This window comes from Schistocerca americana, chromosome 5 (genome assembly GCF_021461395.2).
Source record: "Schistocerca americana isolate TAMUIC-IGC-003095 chromosome 5, iqSchAmer2.1, whole genome shotgun sequence".
Classification (NCBI taxonomy): Eukaryota; Metazoa; Arthropoda; class Insecta; order Orthoptera; family Acrididae; genus Schistocerca; species Schistocerca americana.
The window spans coordinates 281,329,656-281,346,409 of NC_060123.1; positions in this window are offsets into that span (position 1 = coordinate 281,329,656).

A 16,754-nucleotide genomic window follows, 5' to 3' on the forward strand; every position below is an offset into this window, starting at 1 on the left:
TTTCACTCTCCACGTCATGGCTTTTTACGACCAATTGGAGCTTTTATCTTACTTCGCAGAAACTCTCTCTGCCAGTCGCAACGATCATACCATTAAACTGCATCGAAATCTAGGCACTTTACTCCTTCCCGGTGTGTTTCCGTCAATCGGACGTTTTGTGCCTGCTCCAGATGCCTAAAAAGTTACATGTGTCTATCACGTGTGTAGCACTTGCAGTTCACGTGATCGAATGCATCACTGATTTTGTTTGTATCCCTTAAAATGCAGTTTTCGTCCTACTTCTGGCAGTCCGTTACTCGCCCTGCAATATGTGTCACCTGTCCAGTCGCCCACCCACGACGGGGCGCGCCCCCTTTAAGAGCTTTCTATAGTCCCTCCCGGGGTGAAGCCTCTGTGTCTGCCCGTGCTGGCTTCCACACAAAACATTTCCTCTCACTGCTTGTTTCACCTTCTGCTCATTTGCATGCATTATATAGCAGCGGTGTCTTAATACCGTTGATTGAGTGTCATCCCTTTTGCATTACATACCTACAGCCAAATCTACTCATTACCGCTGATGTAAGTTAGGTGTCATATTCACCTTACCGTTATGATGTATAAAATTCTTATGTAAGGTGCGAAATTTGCCTTGATTTATTCTGCCACCTTACAATATGGAAGAAAGTTATTTCCTTTTGCATCTGATTTTATTGGGAGAAGACTAATTTTTCTTAGCGCTTGAGTATTTACGGAATTACCGGAATTATTGCAGATCGAAGTGTATCAGTTATCGATATTTAAAGGCAAGAGCAGAGATAGTAGCCAAAAGCTCACGGAACTTCTATGAAACAAGTGTTTGGCAAGTGATTGAATTTTCGTCTCTCTCTGCTTCTGAGTTAATTGAATCAATCTATGAAACAAGTGTTTGGCAAGTGATTGAATTTTCGTCTCTCTCTGCTTCTGCTTCTGAGTTAATTTAATCAATTCCCTGAAGAAGTTCAGATTTTTTGTGGTGCGCGCTCTGGAGAAGGAGTCTGAGACAGTGAAGCTGCATTATTTACGTACCTGATTGAAAGTTTTCAAATGGTTCAAATGGCTCTGAGCACTATGGGACTTAACATCTGTGGCCATCAGTCCCCTAGAACTTAGAACTACTTAAACCTAACTAACCTAAGGACAAATGGTTCAAATGGCTCTGAGCACTATGGGACTCAACTGCTGAGGTCATTAGTCCCCTAGAACTTAGAACTAGTTAAACCTAACTAACCTAAGGACATCAGAAACATCCATGCCCGAGGCAGGATTCGAACCTGCGACCGTAGCGGTCTTGCGGTTCCAGCGGTTCCAGACTGCAGCGCCTTTAACCGCACGGCCACTTCGGCCGGCTAACCTAAGGACATCACACACATCCATGCCCGAGGCAGGATTGGAACCTGCGACCGTAGCAGTCGCGCGGTGAAAGTTTTCGTCAACTGGGTATTAGGTACGTCTACTGATGTTGTCAAAAAGTAATAACATCCAAAAGGCTGGTGTGGCACCACAAAATTTGCAAAATTAACTACTTGTAGTTGAAAGACATTCATTATTCGTAATTTGTGGGATCCAGACCAGCGTTAGAAGCTTTATTGCATCATGATAAAACACTGTCTTTAAGGGACTACACTTTTCGTTTTCCGACATGTACGCTATTCTCACGAACAACCGTCATTCAGATAAGATCTCTGAATGAGATACCCGATACGTAATCTTTCCTCATACATAAAATTTATACGCATTTACTGCTTCGTAATTAATGCAGTTGCAATGCCATACAATTTTGACCTTAACTATGTTACTGTTTAACGGCAAGTGGTGTAGAAGACTATGAAGTAGAATACTATGAAGTATAATCAGTTAATAAACAGTCAGTGTGAACTGGTAGCACAGCAACACGTTCTAGTTGCAAGAATGGGTGCAGAAGGGACGGACAGCTGAATGACGCAGCTGGGGCGCACGTGTGGAGCGTCCTGTAGGAACGGAGACAGCAGACTGAGCTGAAAGCCAGCGGCTGGGGCCTCTTAACGAAGGAGGGCAGGAGCAGGGACAGGGCAGGGGCCACGTGCACCGAGCAGGCCGGGGGCGACGTGTAATTGGAGCCCGGCTCTCGCCTGCAAATACACGCGCGCCGCCCGCGTCGCCTTGGCAACCGCACGCCGCTCTGCCGCACCCGCCTCTTTGCGGCGACGCTGTTTACCGGCTGCAGCCGGCCGCCTATTGAGCTTCTCTGCCGTCCCCAGGCCGGCGGCGAAGCCCTACTGTGGCGGGCCGGCGCGGCCGCTTCGCAGAAACTGCCCAGTTGCGGGAGGGGAAGGAAGTGGAGGTCGGTTACCGGGGGCGGCAATGCGGGACTTCGCAGGGCCAGCGGGCCCCTTTCATCGCTGCGACATTTATCACAGCCGAGGGCCGAACTGGTCTGCAGGCGGCAAACTTTGCTGGCAACCAGTCTGTCCAGTCTGCACACCTGGCAGATAAACGCTTAAGCGGTGTGTGATTTCTCGTTTCAGTCCATCCTCTCGATGCTGAAACTCGATGGTCCGTCCTTTCTATAGTGAAACGTGCTGACTCATCCTCAAACTTTATCTCAATTTTCTCTCCGTCGCTTTCGATCTTCCAAGTCTAGAAACCGTTGTTCTACTGTTCGCGTAAAACTCAAGTAGTCATTCGCAATGGGTCGAAACGGTGAGACGCAAAATGAACATCAAGAATACCGTTAGAGAGTAATACACTGACAGAAAAAAAATCCCTTCACAAGAAGGACTTCTGTAGCTACATGCGCGCGCGCAACTGTGTGTGTGTGTGTGTGTGTGTGTGTGTGTGTGTGTGTGTGTGTGTGTCGTGCCCCAGTGTTATCCGCCTTCGATGGTTCTTACTTGTTTTCTGTATGGTAGGATGGTGCAGGCTAGGATCTACGGGACGACCTTGAGATCGAGGTACAATCTTGACAATGGGTTGCTAAAGGTTCTCCAAGACCAACAAAAGGTCTTCATGCCAGGTCAAATGTCAAAGCCATGCTGATAGTTATCTTTGACTTTGAAGGATTAGTTGATCATGAATTCGTGTCACAGAGACAAGCTGTTAATCGATGGAACTATCGGGACGTCTTGCGACGCCTGCGAGAAAATGTGAGAAGAAAACGGCCTGCACTGTGGCGATACATTTCGTGGCTTTTGCATCACTATGACGCACTCATCCATTTGGAGCGTGACTGTTGTACAAAAAACGAAATCATTGTGCTGCCTCATACTCCGTACTCTCCAGACCTGGCCACTATGGACTTCTTTTATTTCCAAAGTTCAAAACCCCTTGAAAGGCCGAAGATTTGCGATGATAGACGAGACAAAAGAAAATTCACAGATGGCTCTTCGCGTGATCAGCAAGAGGCGTACCAAGACTGCTTCCGGAATTGGAAACGGCGTTGGGAGTGCTGAATCAATTGTGGAGGAGAGTATATCGAACGAGACCATGCACAATAAGTAAAAGGCATGTTCGATAGGGTTCATGTCTGGAGAACATGCTGGCCACTCTAGTCGAGCGATGTCGTTTTCCTGAAGGAACTCATTCACAAGATGTGCATGATGGGGCGCGCATTGTCGTCCGTGAAGTCAAATGCCTCACCAATATGCTGCCGATATGGTTGCACTATCGGTCGGAGGATGACATTCACGTATCGTACAGCCGTTACGGTGCCTTCCATGACCACCAGCGGCGTACGTCGGCCCCACAGAACGCCACCGAAAACAGCAGGGAACCTCCACCCTGCTGCACTAGCTGGACAGCGTGTCTAAGGCGTTCAGTCTGACCAGGTTGCCTCCAAACACGTCTCCGACGATTGTCTGCTTGAAAGCATATGTGACGCTCATCGGTGAAGAGAACGTGATGCCAATCCTGAGCGGTCTATTCGACATGTTGTTGGGCCCTTCTGTATCGCGCTGCATGGTGCCGTGGTTGCAAAGATGGACCTCGCCGTGGACGTAGCCAGTCGAACGCAAGCTCGGCTATTTCGAAGAGAGAAAACTTTATAAAGAACTTAGCAGCAATCATATATCGCTATCTTTCGTTTGAGAAACCTGGTTTAAGCCGTCCCAATGACTGCAATTACACTCAGGCACGCCAGAGATGATAGAAAATGAAGTGTTGTCATTTCAATTAGAGATACGAGTCAGTTTTTAAAAAAAATTGTATCAATCTTAGGACGGCGGACAGCCAGATTGTGACCGCGGTATTTTACTCTCCTAATGGAGCATTTACCCTTTATAAACCTCCTCAGTGTAAATTACAAAACCTTGCTCTGGATCGGATTATTGGCTGGCTTCAAACGCCATTTCTCCTTTGTGCAGACTTCAACGCACATCATTGTACAGGGTGGAATAAACCGCGTGGATGGCAAACATTTGCTTACACTTCTCGAAAATCTCGGTTTAGTACTTCTCAACAATGTCTCTCCTGTCATGATACATAACACATTCTGACGACAGTCAGCCGTTGCTTAAGACATTGTGCTATGGTGACTTTCAACGTTAAACGGAGTGGACAGTCAAGAAAGACTGTCTTGGCTCTGTTCATCTCCCTCTGTGAATTGCGACAGATTCCCCCCATAATACCAGTAAATGTTACCCAACCAGCAGCTGGCGTATGAAGGAATCAGACAGGTCACAGTGCACTGCTGTAGCCCGGGAGAAGTTTTACTCCTTTAACAATTTGTTAGGTCCGAAAGATTCCTATCAACAGCTCGTTTCAATTATCGAAGAAGTTGCAACAGCTTCCATTTCAAGACAAAAGGATGTCATCGTTTTGAAGCAACGCCCCGTCTGCTAGACACTGGACTGTTCTAGACTTTACAGCGCAGCGCTGCGTGTCAGGAAATAGCAGAGGTGCTCTCTCACTGGGGGAACGCTGGAGGACGCGTATCCATAAACTTTTCTGTCTATGGTGCAGTCTATCGTGGGAAACGCGATACATTTAAATGTTAAATGTTTCGAACGTTTCGAGGCAGCAGCCAACCGTTCTCGACAACTGAATCGCTAGCAGTCTTCTTGCTTTTTCTGTTAAGTAAGCCGGCACAGAGGATGCAGCATATTTGGTCATTCACTTACCGTTACCTTCTTGTTGGTTGTGTGTGTCATTGTGCGGTGTGCTCAGCCTTGCGTTGCAAGTTAGCATAGACGTTAAGGTGAGATGGGCAGCAAAATAACAATCTATTTCACTTGTTCTCTTGCGTCTAAAAGCTAAAACTTGCCAATAATTCTTATGCGAGTGAATAGTCCGGAGTTTTGTCGTTGCCGGTGGATGATAAAAATGCAAATTTAAACCTGAACACTGTGCCCATGTTCGAAAACAGTGAACGAACATGTGTACAACAGCAAGCCAAATGATGGTACAGATGTTGGAGTTTGGATCAAGAAATGGCTGGTTAATCGTTTCATACGAAAAGCTTGGCTGCAAAATTCTCGAGGTAGAAGAAAATTTTGGCGTATAGTAAATGAACAAGGCTTGAACCTAACTTTGGACTACTATATGTACATCATCCGCAGGCGATTCAAGAAAGGAAGAGATGGTTTCTTGGCAGAGAAACATAAGTAAACAAGAAGAAAGTTCCACTTAACAAGCTGCTGCCCATTCACTACTTTGTGCTGAAGAAGATACTTTGGAAAATGCTTGCACTAGGGCGTTTCAAAACGAACACGTGGTGACACGAAATATCCACTAGTGAATGTGAACGTGTGTTTTTGCAAATGAATCTTATTATCACACCTACAAGAACTTCAATCCATCTTTCTACCATGAGCAATCTGATGTTCATTAAACTGGTTGGTCCTCCACTGCAGTTGCTTCAAACTGTGAGTTAGGTTTCTTGATTTATGAAAGACAGACGTCTTGCTGCTGACACCAGGAGTACAATAAGAAGACGTGAAAACAGCAGCCATGAACTGATGTCAAGCTACGTAATATTAATTAGAATGTAGTTTTACAGTTAAATTTGCTAATCACCTATACTGAAAACTTCCGTAATTGTCGCTGCATTACATCTACTCTGAGAGTACTCCGAAACTTATTTTTAGAAAAAGGGCGCTGGCTAAAAGACAGGGAAAAGAACAGCTAGAAGACGTGTCAGTCTTGCTGATATATGTCAAAAATTAAAGTCTTGCTGATGTATGACAAAAATTAAAGTTTTTTTACACGCAAGAAGGGACTCAACGCATCGTCATCCATTAACTGATGTATGACTTGAAGACTCGGCTAACTTAATATCGCCAACTACTGCAGCTGAGCAGTCCGCGGAACACGGGGGTCACAGTCATCCCTTCGTGGTTCCATTTCCATATGAGGAGTATCAAAAGGGCGGCAATTTTCTCACCTGGAAAGGACGACATTCACCACCAAATGATAGAAAACCTGCCTGACAGAGCCCTCAGAATATTGTTACAGATATGTAACCAAGAGCGGATGAACGACGCACTAATAGAAGAAGTGGTATCTATATTGTAACCATATAAAGACGCGGTGCAGGCCACGTCACGCAAGCCAATTTCTCTCTCTTCCAGCATCGGCAAAACCATAGAGCACCTGGTTAAAAATCGCCTGCAGTGGTGCTTGGAAACGAATCGGATCCTACCGTCCAGTCGGTGTGGGTTTCGGAAGGGCAATGGAACAAATGATAATTTAAATATTTTAACCTTAAACATCTTTTAAGCGCCCATGCGGAAAGAGAATGTCATTGCTTTCTTTCTTGATTTTGCTGTTTTGCTACGGAAGTTGTTAACCGTAGGGATTCCGCAACAGCTGATTTGCGGAATAAGCACTTTCCTCGCTAAAAGACGCATATGAATTCGCTTCCGTAGTAAATTAGTTGTACCACGTCTACTGAGAACAGGTCTCCCTCACGCGCCGGCTGGAGTAGCCGTGCGGTTCTAGGCGCTACAGTCTGGAGCCGCGTACCGCTACGGCCGCAGGTTCGAATCCTGCCTCGGGCATGGACGTGTGTGATGTCCTTAGGTTAGTTAGGTTTAAGTAGTTCTAAGTTCTGGGGGACTGATGACCACAGCAGCTAAGTCCCATAGTGCTCAGAGCCATTTGAACCACTTGAATCTCCCTCACGCAGCAGTCCTCATTCCCATACTCTTTGTATACTGTACTGATGAGTTGGAAAGTATTATCCCTCTTCCTGTAAAAATGCTGTAGTAAGCAGACGATATTTTATGTTTGCGTCGAGTAACAGTCTGGATCAGGCCGTGGGTGAACTGTCAATGGAGACGCGCATACAATAGACTGCTAAAAATTACTTGACAGTTGACACTTCACACGTTGGAGCTAATTTCCTCCAATCAGTACGCTCAGTGTCAGATACGAACCGTTCGCCGTTGCCACTCAGCCACAACAATTTAGTCAGTTTACTTTTAGTTCCCCGTCCAGCTTTCTTTTTTGATGTGTTTGGACACAAATCCTTGGTCTGGCCCTCTTATTCCGTATTTCATCACGCAGATAGCCACACCAAAAACAACACACACACACACACACAAGCGCGTGCAACACCGATACTAACGAAATATACACGTCTCCTAGAGAGCATTAACCAAACACTACTGGATCCTTTCGCACAAGATGCTATTCAGCGTCACATATACTGTTATTATAATCACAGATATGGGCTTACTCTGGATAGCTTCGCGTGAAGCACCATTTTTGAAGCCTACAAGTCACCGTTACGACTGGTGTTCAAGAGACACACACACACTAAAGAGCTAAAGAAACTGGTACACCTGCCTAATATCGTGTAGGACCCCGTGAGCTCGCAGAAGTGCCGCAACACGACGTGGCATGGACTCGATTAATGTCTGAAGTAGTGGTGGAAGGAATTGACACCATGAATCCTGCAGGGCTGTTCATAAATCCATAAAAGTACGAGGGGCTGGAGATCTCTTCTAAACAGCGCGTTGCAAAGCATCCTAGATATGCTCAAAAACGTTCATTTCTGGGGAGTTTACTGGCCAGCCATCGTAAGAGCATTCCTGCAGTCACTCTGTAGCAATTCTGCACGTTTGGGGTGTGCATTTTCCTGCTAGAATTGCTCAAGTCCGTCGCAATGCACAATGGACCTGCATGGATGTAGGTGATGAGACAGTATCCTTACGTATGTGTCTCCAGTCGGAGTCGTAGCTACACGTCTCAGGGGTTCCACATCGCTCCAACTGCACACGCCCCTCACCATTACAGAGCTTCAACAGCTTGAACAGTTGGCTTCATGGAGTTGTCTCCATGCCCGTTCACTTCCATCCACTCGATACAATATGAAACGAGACTCGTCCGACCAGGCAACAAGTTTCCAGTCATCAACAGTTCAGTGTCAGTGTTGATGGGCGCAGGCGAGACGTAAAGCTTTGTGTCGTGCAGTCATGAAGGGTACACGAGTGTGCCCTCGGCTCCGAAAGCCCATATCGATTATATTTCGTTGGTAGGTCCCCACGTCGACACTTGTTGATGGCCTACCTTTGAAATCTACAGCAACTTGCGGCAGGGTTTCACTTCTGTCACGTAGAACGATTCTCTTCAGTCGTCGTTGGTCCCGTTCTTGTAGGTCGTTCTTCTGGCCGCAGCGATGTCAGAGATTTGATGTTTTACCGGATTCCTGATATTCACGGTACACTCGTAAAATAGTAGTACGGGAAAATCCCTACTTCATCGCTACCTCGGAGATGCTGTGTCCCACCGCTCGCGCGCTGACTGTAACACCACGTTCAAACTCACTTAAAACTTGACAACCTGCCATTGTAGCAGCAGAAACCGATCTAACAACTGCGCCGGACACTTGTTGTCTTATAGGCGTTACCGATAGTAGTGCCGTATTCTGCCTGTTTACATATCTCTGTATTTGGTTACGTATACCTGTACCACTTTCTTTGGCGCATGCCTATACAAGTTTCTTTGGCACTTCATCATTGTATAGCAACCTCCCACAGTGTAGTGGCGTAATGCAGTAGTTAGCGTAGAAACGTAACGTATAGGAGACCGTACGTTCTGAATTCGACAAATACACCGACATTTTTTTATTTCTAAATCCAACTAAAAGACTTTGATTATTATTTTTATTCAGTTAATTGCTTTAAATGTATTTATATATCTAATACTTAGCGGCGTCATTTTCATCAATATTGTTCTTATTTTTCCTGTCATTCTGTTTGCGTTTGTAAGCTGTCTGTGTCGCATATAATCTGAAACCACGTGCCACCCAGGACTGCTCATGGGTTGGTAACGCGGCAGCTGGTGTAGTCAGTGTGAGAACAGTTTCAGGAAGAGAGAAATCACAGTTTGCTTTAATCAGTGTCATGAATTTGATGGGAGGTGTTAGCTTTAATCGCCACGAGCAAAGCGATCGTGATTTTTGTTCTACCGCCGTTTTCTCGAATACATTCCACATCACGAGATTGTGGTTAGGTTAGGACTTTAGTTTAAATTCAGGGCTACTAAACGAGTCGTCTGACACATTGGTCACTTGAAATCAGCTGCCGACAGAGCATCTCGCATTTCTGTCATACCTCGCGGTGGTGGCTTCCAACATTGTTCCCCGTTACACATCAACAGCATTTGTGGAGAGACCTTTCCCTCCGGCCGGAGGTTCGAGTCCTCCCACGGGCATGGGTGTGTGTGTTTTTCTTAGCATAAGCTAGTTAAGGTAGTGTGTAAGACTAGGTACCGATGATCTCAGCAGTTTGGTCCCTTAGGAATTCACACACATTTGAACATTTGAAGAGACCTCCCGTGTTTGTGTGTCGCCTATAATCGAACGTAAGCCCGTGGCGGGTTGTGGCAACACTTTAGCGGCAAGTGAGAGTCATTAGTTGTCAGGTAATTTTAATTGGATTATAGATCAAGAATTACACAGCCATGGGTTGCAGATATCTCCGGAAAAGTCGGCAGTTGTATCTTGCACGAAACGCACTATACTAGGCTGTTTGCGCACTGTCGGACTTTCTGCTCATAAAGTACCCATAAAACCGCAGCCTCGGTTTCTTGGCGTTCCCTTTGATTCTAGAATGAGCTGGGGACCTTATATTCAAACTGTCGGTCGGTACGTGCGGAAAAGCATTCAACTTTTTCTTATCTATGACGAGGGGACGGTGGACGCTTACCCAAACATTCTGCTCCACGCGTTGATACGTTTCCCTGGATTACGGACGCATAATCTAACACAATGTTGCTAAAAAGTACTCTTCGCTGCTGGATGATCAGTAGTACAAGGGTCTACACGCACCTGCCTCAGAGAGGGCTTTCTTCTCTCACGTTGCATATATATTGTGTATATTTGTGTTTATTTGATAGTATAGAATCATCACATCAGTTACTGTTTTCTGCGTCAGTAGCCACGAGACGGTTCAGTTTACAATGTTTATCGCACTACTTTTGACTTCTCTGTGATTCGACTGCGAGTACGCAGGGAACAATATTTGACTGTTGAGTTTCTTTGTGGAGAGCGAGGTCTGTACGAAAAGAATTCAGCAATTGTATTGCCATCTCCACGTTAGTGATAGCGAACGCTATATCGAATTTGTTGGGGCAGCCATTGCAGTCTATTGATGTTCATTTGCATTTTGTGCGACGTTAATTGTGTCTAATTAACGACATTCTGATCACAAACTAATATAATAATTACGTCAGTACAGCAGTCTATGATAAAAGGTAAATAATATTGCTTGTTCATTCGAAGGTGGTTTACATGATATTCTGGACGGCGAATACGGCTGTAAGACTTTCAGAAAACTATTTTTGGACGCTTCCTGGAGAACCCGCAGACACAGTCACTACTTCGAGAAGAACATTAATCCGTGATTATTTCTGCGAATTTTCTACGCAACCAGTTGGAGATCCACTTTTCGTTTGTGAACTGCATTACTCTCTTGCAGGGTACGAAGGTTCTAGAAGTGAAATTAAGGACTCATTTTAGACCCAGGCCACTGAACAATATTTAAGAGCTTTACAGCTGAATGAGAAAGTTTTAGAGACCATAGCTCCGGTTTTAACTGTTTTCAGGTTTCATTTATAATTTCTAGGACTTCATCATCGATGGTAAACCAGACTGACGCTAAAAAAAAGAATCTGAATAACACCAAAAGCTAATAATCTCAAACTTAAAAAAGAAGATAAATTAAGAATTTTTATATAGTTTCGCCGATTCTAATAAACCCACTAACACCCTACCAGCATTTCCCATTTGCAGTGGCTTATTTCACACTTACATTAATCTGTGTCTTGCAATGTTACTGACTTAAATATGTTGGTAGACAAATGTATTACCGAAATTTGATAACTCTACGTTAATTATATTTTGCTTTTGTGATTCTTTTCCGTCAGTGTAAATGATAGCATAATCTTTGTCTGAGACGAAAAGTGGGTACCAGCCCAGTATTTTCCCAGCTAGATGTTTGAAACTGCCTAAAACCCACATCCATCCTTGCCGGCACAGTAGGTCTCGTCATTAATCCAAGGCGAATTCCATCCGGGTCAGCTTCGCCAAGGCGAATCCCACAAGCGACGTGTCAAGGAGCTCAGCTATGCAGGCGGGTGCCGGAATTACCCATTATCGGCTAACAATGGCTAAAGCAAGAAGAATTACAAATGCAGTGGACTGTGCACTGTAGACAGTTCTACTGAGTAACCCATTAATTATTCTGACAGTGGTTCACGTTTACTCTTGTTTGAATGCGTCACGTGTTCTAGGTGAATATTTTCCCGTCACATTCAAAAATAAGTTTCTTTTGGGAACGTTAATACACTAATTCGTAATGCAATAACTCAGACAGAAGGCCGGCCGGTGTGGCCGTGCGGTTCTAGGCGCTTCAGTCTGGAACCGCGTGACCGCTACGGCGCAGGATCGAATCCTGCCTCGGGCACGGATGTGTGTGATGTCCTTAGGTTGGTTAGGTTTAAGTAGTTCTAAGTTCTAGGGGACTGATGACCACAGATGTTAAGTCCCATAGTGCTCAGAGCCACTTGAACCATTTTTTTCAAACAGAAATAACACGTAGACAACAACGCAAAGACGTCACCATAAATTAATCTCGAATGATGACTGCAAGTGCGATAAACTTTCATGATTCTAAGATTTAAAATTTTAAAAAAAATTATTGGCAGTATCTATACAGCTTTAGTAAACGATGTGTCCAGGTAAATAGACATTTATTGCAATAATCAATCATCTGGAAACAATAAGATCTTTGACTATGGCAGTATCTATACAGCTTTAGCAAACGATGTGTCCAGATAAACAGACATTTAATGCAATAATCAATCATCTGGAAACAATAAGATCTTTGACTATGTGCAACGCGCGCATTCGATTTTAGTTGTTCCTTGAGGATGGTCTGTGCCATGACGTCGGTTTCGGCTAGTAAGCGCTGTGTTAGACAGGGATACGCTGTCCGCCGCGTCTTAAGGCTTTTTTTTTTTTAAAAAAAAAAAGGAAAGAAAGAAATGAGGTGAAGCCCCTCCACGCCCACACCGGCATTATGGCCAGCACGAAAGGTCTACCGCCATCTCCACATAAGGGTTGGTTTTCACTAAAGTGAGGTCTCGCAACATGTGGGTACTGCGATGCTTGTGTACGGCCGGCCGGAGTGCCCGTGCGGTTCTAGGCGCTACAGGCTGGAACCGCGTGACCGCTACGGTCGCAGGTTCGAATCCTGCCTCGGACATCGATGTGTGTGACATCCTTAGGTTAGTTAGGTTTAAGTAGTTCTGAGTTCTAGGGGACTGATGACCTCAGCCGTTAAGTCCCATAGTGCTCAGAGCCATTTTTTTCTTTTTTTTTAGGTGGTTATTCCCTAGCTAGTAGAGTCTTTGACCGCTAATGCTTCCACTTGTGGTTGTGACCATTGTCTCCAAGAGTAACAATGAAAAAATTGTTCGAGTGTCTCGAGTTCCTGTATAGTCGTGTGGCGTGTTTTTTGAATACTTTCTCGAGGGTGTTTTTTATTGTGAAGAGCCATGGTGCGTGTGTAACGTGGAGCGTTGCTAATGATGCGTAGCACTTTGTTGTGTAAGATCTGCAGGCAGCGCAGGCGTGTAGGAGCTGCGTATCCACAGAATGAGCTACGTACGTCATGAGAGGTCTAATCATTGTCATGTATATGGCCCTCGACACCCTCCTATTCAGTGAACTTTCCCTGTTGAGCATTTGGTAGAGTTGTTTCAGCCTCGCGTGCGCTCTGTTGGCAACGTATTCAGTGTGGTCACCACATATAAGTTTGCGATCGAACCAGACTCCGAGATATCTGACTTTCTCTCGGAAACGTATTGTAGTGTTGCCTGTCGACAGTGTTGATGTTTGCGCAGTAGCTTCGGTCTGCGTGTGAACAGAACTGACTCGCACTTGTCGACGTTTACTTTAATACGCCATCGTTCCAACCAATGCTCGGCAGTTCTGAGTGCCGTCTGTATTCGTGAAATAATATTCGATGGTTTACAGTCTTGCGCAAAGATGGCTGTCATCCGCGTAGGTGGCTAACGTCGTGTTTTGTGTTGCTGGAAAGTCAGTAATCAGTAATGTACAGGTTGAACAAGATGGGCCACAGGATGCTTCCCTGGCGTACTCCAGTTTGGATACCGTGTTGTGTCGATTGTTTGCCCTGCATATCAGTCTTAAAACACCTGTTCGTGAGATATGAGTGTATGAGACGTACAAGTCCTTGTTTGTATTTTCTCCCGTATTATGCCCTAGAGTCTGTTGACGTGCAGTTTATACAATGGGCGCCTGGTACGTCGCCAGTAACTACTGAGGTGGTTCCTCATTGAAATAAGGCCCAGGAATTCCTGGGGAAGGGCCGTCGAGTGTTGTTTTGGTGTTGTACGTGGAATGGGGTCAGTCATCGCGTCTTGAACGGCAATAGTAAGAGCCTCCACCGCCTCATCATTTTGTTGCGTGTTGTTAATTTCCTCAGTGTCCGGAGTACGACTATCACGCTTTTCCTTGAACAGGGTACAATTCGCACGCTTGTAGTTCAGTATTCTGCGTGGTTCTGTGTCCTACTGTGTCTTCTGTGTGTAGCATAAGGCGTGTTAAGAAACGAGCCGGAGGCATAATTACAGAAACCAGTACCTGTATGTTAGAAGTATTGACCTTAGCTGTTGAGAGACGTGTCCTACTGTGACACAAGGCGGTGAATGGCTGTCTCATAGAATTCCCGGGGCTACGATGTTAACCAGTTCCGCACTTACAGCTGGGCGTCGTCGTCCGAGGTGAATCGTCTGCCCCTCAGATCCCTTTTAAGGAGACCAAAAATGGTGTAATCACAGGGAGAGAGATCCAGACTGTATGGAGGGTGGCCAAGAACTTCCCATTTGAGTTTCTGCAGGAGTGCTGCATGAGGCTTTGCATTGTCGTAGTGCAGAATGACTCCACGGGTGAGATTGCCTGGGCCGGCCGAAGTGGCCGTGCGGTTAAAGGCGCTGCAGTCTGGAACCGCAAGACTGCTACAGTCGCAGGTTCGAATCCTGCCTCGGGCATGGATGTTTGTGATGTCCTTAGGTTAGTTAGGTTTAACTAGTTCTAAGTTCTAGGGGACTAATGACCTCGGAAGTTGAGTCCCATAGTGCTCAGAGCCATTTTTGAGATTGCCTGGTTGTTTGATCGCTTGCCGAAGGGTGGTCAGTGTCTGCGAGAAACGCTGGGCATTTACTGTTGTCCCGTGCTGCAGGAATTGAATCAGAAGGGGGCCATCTTGGTCAAAGAAGAACGGCAGCGTAACCTTTCCTGCACTCTTGTGGATGGCCTTGGATTTTTTTTGTTGTGGTGACCCTGGATGCTTCCACTGGAGACTTTGTCGTTTTGATTCTGGTTCAAAGTAATGATACCATAGCTCATCTCCAGTCACCACTCGTGCCTGGAACGCATTCCCTTCCCGAGCATAGCGCTGCGGATAAGCAAGATAGTGGGCGATTCGACATGCTTCCTGATGTGGTTGAAGACTGTGGGGCACTCATTGGACACACACTTGCGCATGTGCAGTCGTTCCTTCATGATGGTGTGAACACTTCTGATGCCTAACCCGACCACGGCGGCTAATGCTTTCACTCTCACTCGGCGGTCCATGGTAATGAAAGCATCCACCAGCTGGACGATGCCATCGGTAATGCAATGTGGTGCTCCAGACTGTGCGTCATCGACTAACGATATCCACCTTCCCTGAAGCGCTTGTGCCACGCCCTGACGCTTGCAAGGGACATGCAGTGTTCGCCGTACACTTGTGACATACGTCGATGAATGTTCCTTCTGTCAGAAAACGAACAACACCTCTTTGCTCTTCTTTTGACACCTCCATGTCTCTGTTTGCAATGCGACTGGCAGCGTTGGACGACTGATGCATGCTGCTGCCAGATCTGTATAGTCATGTAACGTTCACATGTGCCCTCTAGCGACGAGCTGTGAACTTCCACGCTCTGGTCGGAACCACACCTCGTTACGCACGCCACGATATTACCCTCCTGTCACCGGTTTGCGCGTCCCAGACTCCGGCTCGTTTCTTCTTGAACACCCCTTTTATTACAGGCATGTGGTCTGAGTCCAAATCGTTTTCAACCATAAGGTTGAGTGTGCATGTGATGCCCTTGATAAGGGCTGTGTCTACTTTTGGCCTGAGTTGGGCCTGTGCTGGCAAGTACCTGGGAACGTCTGTCCCAAGTGTAAAGTAGGTTCGGCCTAGTGCATGTTCGTATAGTTTCTTGCGTTGGAGATCCATATTCGTGATTTCCAGTCGGGGTGTTTTGCGTTTAGATCTCCAGCGGCGATTATTCGCGGTGCTATGTAGAGAACTGTGCTGATATCGCGTGTTACTACACTCCTGGAAATGGAAAAAAGAACACATTGACACCGGTGTGTCAGACCCACCATACTTGCTCCGGACACTACGAGAGGGCTTTACAAGCAATGATCACACGCACGGCACAGCGGACACACCAGGAACCGCGGTGTTGGCCGTCGAATGGCGCTAGCTGCGCAGCATTTGTGCACCGCCGCCGCCAGTGTCAGCCAGTTTGCAGTGGCATACGGAGCTCCATCGCAGTCTTTAACACTGGTACCATGCCGCGACAGCGTGGACGTGAACCGTATGTGCAGTTGACGGACTTTGAGCGAGGGCGTATAGTGGGCATGCGGGAGGCCGGGTGGACGTACCGCCGAATTGCTCAACACGTGGGGCGTGAGGTCTCCACAGTACATCGATGTTCTCGCCAGTGGTCGGCGGAAGGTGCACGTGCCCGTCGACCTGGGACCGGACCGCAGCGACGCACGGATGCACGCCAAGACCGGAGGATCCTACGCAGTGCCGTAGGGGACCGCACCGCCACTTCCCAGCAAATTAGGGACACTGTTGCTCCTGGGGTATCGGCGAGGACCATTCGCAACCGTCTCCATGAAGCTGGGCTACGGTCCCGCACACCGTTAGGCCGTCTTCCGCTCACGCCCCAACATCGTGCAGCCCGCCTCCAGTGGTGTCGCGACAGGCGTGAATGGAGGGACGAATGGAGACGTGTCGTCTTCAGCGATGAGAGTCGCTTCTGCCTTGGTGCCAATGATGGTCGTATGCGTGTTTGGCGCCGTGCAGGTGAGCGCCACAATCAGGACTGCATACGACCGAGGCACACAGGGCCAACACCCTGCATCATGGTGTGGGGAGCGATCTCCTACACTGGCCGTACACCACTGGTGATCGTCGAGGGGACACTGAATAGTGCACGGTACATCCAAACCG